Raw genomic sequence first — 6,000 nt, 5'->3', positions numbered from 1 at the left:
AAGCGTGCTATTTTGGACCAATCAAAAACTTGCCATGTTTAAACCTTCATTTGAATCTGGTGCTGTTCACAGGGCTGATCACAAGACGTTCTTTTCAATCCTTCATTTGCATGTGGGAACAACCAATCAAAAGACAGTATTTCTGATCCCTCATTTACATAAAACAGCAAGCCAAGTGAATTTTTGGACCTGATGTTATACATGGCTTGATGGGAAGTGTTTGACAGGATGACTTTCCCATTGGCTTATCTGCATGAGGTAGAGATAAACTGGAACTCTGGATACTAAAGACCGCCTTCCCCTTAACCTCGGGTGAGCCTCTCCACCACCCTGCTGTCGCTCTGCAGAGCGTGGTCCTTTTTCACTTTCCATAAATATACTCTTCCACTGCATTTGCTGTATGTCTTGTCCAATTCTTTGTTTGGGACCCCAAGAATCTGGAGAGAAGCCCCACAGGGCCCCATCCAGTAACACCAGGAGTGTGAGCCCCTCCCCACCCCAGCCCCCAGGCTCGGCATCGCCCAATTCCCAGGTCTGGGGGGTTTTAGTGCTGGGCTCGGGCCCTCTCACCTGGCAAGCTCAAACACAGTCATGTCTTCAGGGAGGAATCTTGAATCTCTGCAGGTCTCAGCTGTCCTAGCTCTCTGAGATCCCTGTTATCAGATGGGCCGGGGACTGGCAATGTTTTCCAGGTTATTTGTTCCCATCAATGGACCGGTCAGGACAATTAGCAGATGTAAAAGGTTACTATTTTAGGCCAGAAATAGAAAGAAAAAAAGAGAAGAAGCGCAAAAGGATTGCTCAGGGAGAAAGGGGTGTGTTGAAAGAAAGAGCGAAGATTCATCCTGTAAGCAGAATAGACCACTGCGAGAACAAGGGAGCAGCAGCCCCAAGTCCGTTGCTGCCGCCTTTTTATACCTTCTCCAATAGTCAATCCTGGTGGCCCTCCTTGATCTTGTGCTAGAAGATCGGCATCAGGCACTGGGCTCAGCCCCTCTTGGGTCAGAAGACTGCAGGCGGCAGGCTCGGCGTGTTCTCGTGTCAGAAGGTTGGTACCAGGTGCAGGCTTGGTGCAGGCTTGGAGCGATCCCTCGTCAGGCTCGGTGTGCCGTTCTGAGCCGGTGGTTAATAAGTCTCCTCAGTTGGCAGTTCGTGCCCAGCCACCCCAGCCACGCGGCCACACCCTCACTCCTCCTACAGCCTGATGCTCATACGGGGCCTGGGGTGTGGATTCCTCTCCTCCAGAGCCCCGGATGGGAGGAGAGTGAGAGTCACAGTACGACTGTGGCTGCCGCGGCGGCTCGGTGGCCACACAGTAGGGTCCCCAGTGCCAGGATCAGCACCAAGTACTTAGTTTCAGCCCAGAAGATACGGGCCCAAGGGCAACCTGCCGCCTCCAGAGTACCAGCCACTTCCGGAGACCTCGAACAGCAGCTGCAATGCAGAGAGGAGGAGAAAGAGGAGAGGAAGAGCGACTAGGAGGCAGGGAAAGGGCAAATCAGAAAATAGGCAGGTGGCGGCGCCTGTCTGGGCCTGGCGGGGTTTAAGGACTGCTTCCTTCAGCGGCTCCGGGGCCTCCCCAAACCCCACACCATGGGACTGGGGGGACACTCGCAGGCAGAGGGCCGCATCTGCATGGCTGTGAGTGTGACAGCCAAGAAGTGCTGGCCCTTGCTGGATGGCCGGAGCGGTCACACCTCTCCCGTCTCCCTGTAACCACTGGGTCCCCGCCCAACTTGGTCTCCGTCCCCCGGAGGTTGTTTTGCAGCTGCTCTCGGCCTCTCTGCCAGGAGGTGCATCTGGGCTGTGAGGCTCTCTGAGGGGGTGCAGGGAAACCACCCCAGTGCGGCAAAGGTCAGGGAAGAGTCTGAGATCCCCGACATCCCCAAACCTCAATAAGCTGTGACTAACACACCGAAGATTCCCATCGGGTCCCGCCATTTTCATAGGTAGTAACCTAACAGTTTGTGTCACCTGGTCTTCCCTAGGCTGGCCGCCATGACAGCTGCGCCTGTCTTGAAGGCCCTACCCACTCCGGGAGGTGCCAGACCAGGGCAGGCCTGAATTTGAACTGAACAATAGAATTGAATTTGGATCCTTCGGCAGGCTCTGATGGGAAGGCGTGCATTGAGACCAATTTGGACCAATCAACAGGCTCAAATTTGGGCCAATCAACAGGTTCACATACAGACCAATCACAAACTCAAATTCTGACCAATCAGCAGGCTGGAATGTGGGCCAATTACTTTTTTCTGGTCACCAAAGCCTTGTCAACCTCACCATCCTTTTTCACCTGTGTTACCTGTGTCCAGCGTGTCATTTGTACCAAGGGGCATATTCACTTTCCACTATGTGCCTTCCTCGCTACACTCATTGGTCCACCCGTCCTGGGACTCATGGCTCCAGCCACTGGGCTACCCAGCCTTCAGAGCCTGGTCCAAGGCCTCTCCCTCCAGGAAGCTCTCCTTGATCGCCTCATCCAGAAGAGATGGTCACTGCTCTCTTGCTAAATTGCCCAGGCAGAGCTTGAACTTGCAGTCCTCCTCCCTCAGCCTGCCAGAGTGCTGGGATTACAGGTGTGCACCACCATGCCTGGCTTTTTAAAGCACAGTTTTAGATTCACACTAAAGTTGGGCAGGAGGGCCAGAGGGTTCATCCTTGTCACCCTCAGGAAGATTTTGAGCTGGGAAAACGCTCTCCTGGAACCTTTCGCTTCTTCCAGGCACCGAATCATGGTTGTTATCAAACAGTTAGTGAGGCTGGATATGGTGGTGCATGCCTGTAATGCCAGCTACTTGGGAGGTAGAGGCAGGAGGATCACGAGTTCAAGCCCCAGCATGGGTGTCACAAACTCAGAGGCCACTGTCGAAGCCAAGAGGGCCCCTGAGTAAGGAAGGTGTTGTTTCTGTAGGTCCTGGGGTTTGGGTGATAGGGCTCGGGGCCACTGTTTTCTGTATTTTGGTTTTGGGGACTACTTACCCCTGATTTGTTTCATTTAAAATTCTTAAGGATTGAAATGTCCCTAGTTTTTGTCTAAAATTTTGGTAATTCTTTCATTGGGCATTTTAAAAATAAATTTTATTTTATTTTATCCCATTTCTCCTCACTTCCCTATGTACAAAAGCATTGGGCATTTGTTATATCTTGGCGACAAAGGTGATTTTATTTTGTCCCACCAGGTCTCTGTAATCTCAGAATTTTAATCAATTTTTGGTAGGTATCTGCTTCCTGTGTAATCCGCAGATAATTTAATTTTAAGCGTTTGAGTGTGTGTTGTAAAAAGGCTCTTTTTACTTCCCCAGTGATTTGTTGTCCCAGAGGGGTGTCCAGTTTCTCTCCTGTACATAGGTGCTGAAATAACACCCATTTTTTCTTTTCTCATAATTTTTCCTTTTCCTTCCTTCCTTTCCCCTTCCCCTCCCATCACCCCTACCCCTTTGAACCTTTTCTACCTATTTCAAATTATCCATTATTTGGTTTTTTTTGTTTTTGTTTCTTCCTTAAATTCTTTTATTGGTACATTTTAGGTATACAATACGTTTACATTTATCCTTGGGTGCTTGTACCTGTACATGATGTATCTTGGTTCTTTTTTTTTTGTACCAGGGATCGAACTCGGGTTCTTGCGCTTGCGCAACAGGTGGCGAAACCACTGAGCTAAATCCCCGGGCCTCTTGGTTCTTATTTTTTTCCCCATTACCTGTGCGCCCTTTACCCCTCCACCCTTCCCTATTTACATAGACTTTGTTTCTGTTTATTTTCTTTTCTCATAATTTTTCCTTTCCCTTTCCCCTCCCACCACCCCTAACCATTATTCATTTAAATCATTTTAACCCATATTTATATTTTCAGTTTCTCATACTAGAGAAACTATTTGGTATTTACACATGTAACAGCCATTTTTTCAATAGATTTTTGATAGATTCTTCAGGCTTGTTCTATTTATGCCCTGAGAGTACAAAGTGCACTGAGAAATAAAGCTTGGCCTGTCTAGAGGCTGTTTGTGTCCAGTGCCATGAAGATTTACTCTCGGTTTTGGGTGGCTGGTTGTTGGTTTATGTGTGAGTCTCCAGCTAAGTTACCTAGTGCTAGAACTTCTTGTCCAGACATTATCAAGATTTTTGCTCTTTTTTTCCAGACTTTGGAAAACCGGTTCCCTTCTAAACTTTATGTGAAATCATTTTTAATCTGGACTAGCTCTTTGCCGGGAGAGCTTGCTTGAGCCTGGCCACTTTCCTGTTGTTGAAGTGAAAGAAAAAGCTGTGTCCCCACGTCTCCAACCACTCTGGAGGTCACATCTGCCACTCTGCTTGAAATGCAGATGGACAGACAGACAGACACATGCACCCAGAGAGACGAAGGTGCAGATGCAACAGGTGCAACCCCAAACGAGAACCTCGCTCTATCACTGATTTGGGTCCCCAGGCCCCAAGGTCTCTCCCAGATGCCGGGGGAATCAGGTGAGATGTTGGTGCGTTGAACACTTGTGCTTTAGTGCACGCGCACAGACCTGTGCACACCCCTGCACCGTCCCTGTGGGCACAGACCTTGGCCTGAGCAGGTGTGTGGGTGTCTTCCCCATCCCCCAAATGGGTGACTGGTGAGGGGGCTCAGGTCCCAGGTTATGGGAGCACCATGGTCCTGCCTGGGGGTGGCAGGTGTTGCCATGGAGACAAGAGGCAGAGATGCTGCTGGGAAGCAGGCTCCGAGTGGGTGGCAGAATGGCGCAGACCACAGAGCTCAGGGAAGGGGTTGGGGCTCCGGGCAGGGGCTGAGATGCTCTGGGGTGACAGGGCCAGCACACGGTTCATGCCTGAGCTTGTTAGCTATGTTGGGCTAGCTGAAGGTGGACGAAAGAGCCTCTTTCCCCACCTCCCCTCACAGCTTCCTTCCTCTTGCTTGCTTGGTCTCCTCCTGTGGAGACCAGTGGGACAGAAGTCATACAGGATCAGGGTGCCAGTCCCTGACGACTTATTCTGGTACTGTAAGGAGCCTGCCCAGCACTCCTGAACCTTAGTCTTCAGGCCTGAGAAATGGGCGGTAGAACCCTGACCTCCTCACGTCAGTAGCCAGCCTGGGCTACATAGTGAGTTGAAGGCCAGCCTGGATTATATAGTGAGATCCTGTCTCAACAAACAAACACAGAAAAAATAACTGCAAGTTCAAAGTCAGCCCGGTAAGGCCAGAGCTGCGGTATTCACTCCTGTGATGTTGGATCTGATGCCTGTGGCCCTGCCGCCTGTCTGTCCCCAGGCTCACAGCGCACACTGTCCTTTTGAAGGTGGTCAAGAAGGCAGGGTGGGCCCTGGAGTCCCTGCTCTCGGTCACTGAGCTGGGCCTCCTCTCCAGGTCGTGCACCACAGGAATCCCTTCGCCTGCAGCAAAGAGCCGGGCTGGCAGCTCTGTCTGGGACCAGTTGTCCTGTAGTGTCCCTGCTCCCTGCCTGGCCTGGGCTGTGTCATCCTTCTCCTGGCCTCTTCCACCCTTCACTGCCTTCAACAAGACCGAGATCGCTGTGATCCAGGGACAGACAGATGGTGGTGTCCCCATCTGGGCCCTGACACCAACCTCCTGGTGCCTCCAATGTGAGCTTGGATGAAGCCACAGAACCTTTCTAAGCACCATTACCACCTGAGGGTCTTTTTGTTTGTTTGGGGGGGGGGTTGTTTTTGAGACAGAGTCTCTCTGTGTAGTTCAGGCTGGCCTTGAACTCAGGTGATCCTCCTGCCTCAGCCTCCAGCGTGCTGAGATGACAGGCGTGCGCCCCCACGCCCAGCCCATCTGAAGGTCTTGGGGGTGGAGTGAATGCTGCCATCCACCAACTGGTAGTGCTGGGCACCAACTGCACCCTTGACCCTCTGTGCCCAGCCAGACACTGCAGCTCTGCTCCCAGGCAGCAGGTGAGGTCAGGATGATGGACAGAGGGTGGGCCCATCCCTGGAGACCAGGGTTCAAATCCAGCCTCTGCCTCTCCCCAGCTGTGTGCTGGAGAAAGCCCAG

Source organism: Heterocephalus glaber, unplaced genomic scaffold (genome assembly GCF_053883595.1).
Source record: "Heterocephalus glaber isolate CG9 unplaced genomic scaffold, H.glaber_assembly_v1.0 deba00001724, whole genome shotgun sequence".
Taxonomy (NCBI): domain Eukaryota; kingdom Metazoa; phylum Chordata; class Mammalia; order Rodentia; family Bathyergidae; genus Heterocephalus; species Heterocephalus glaber.
Note: the sequence above shows the minus strand (reverse complement) of the source record.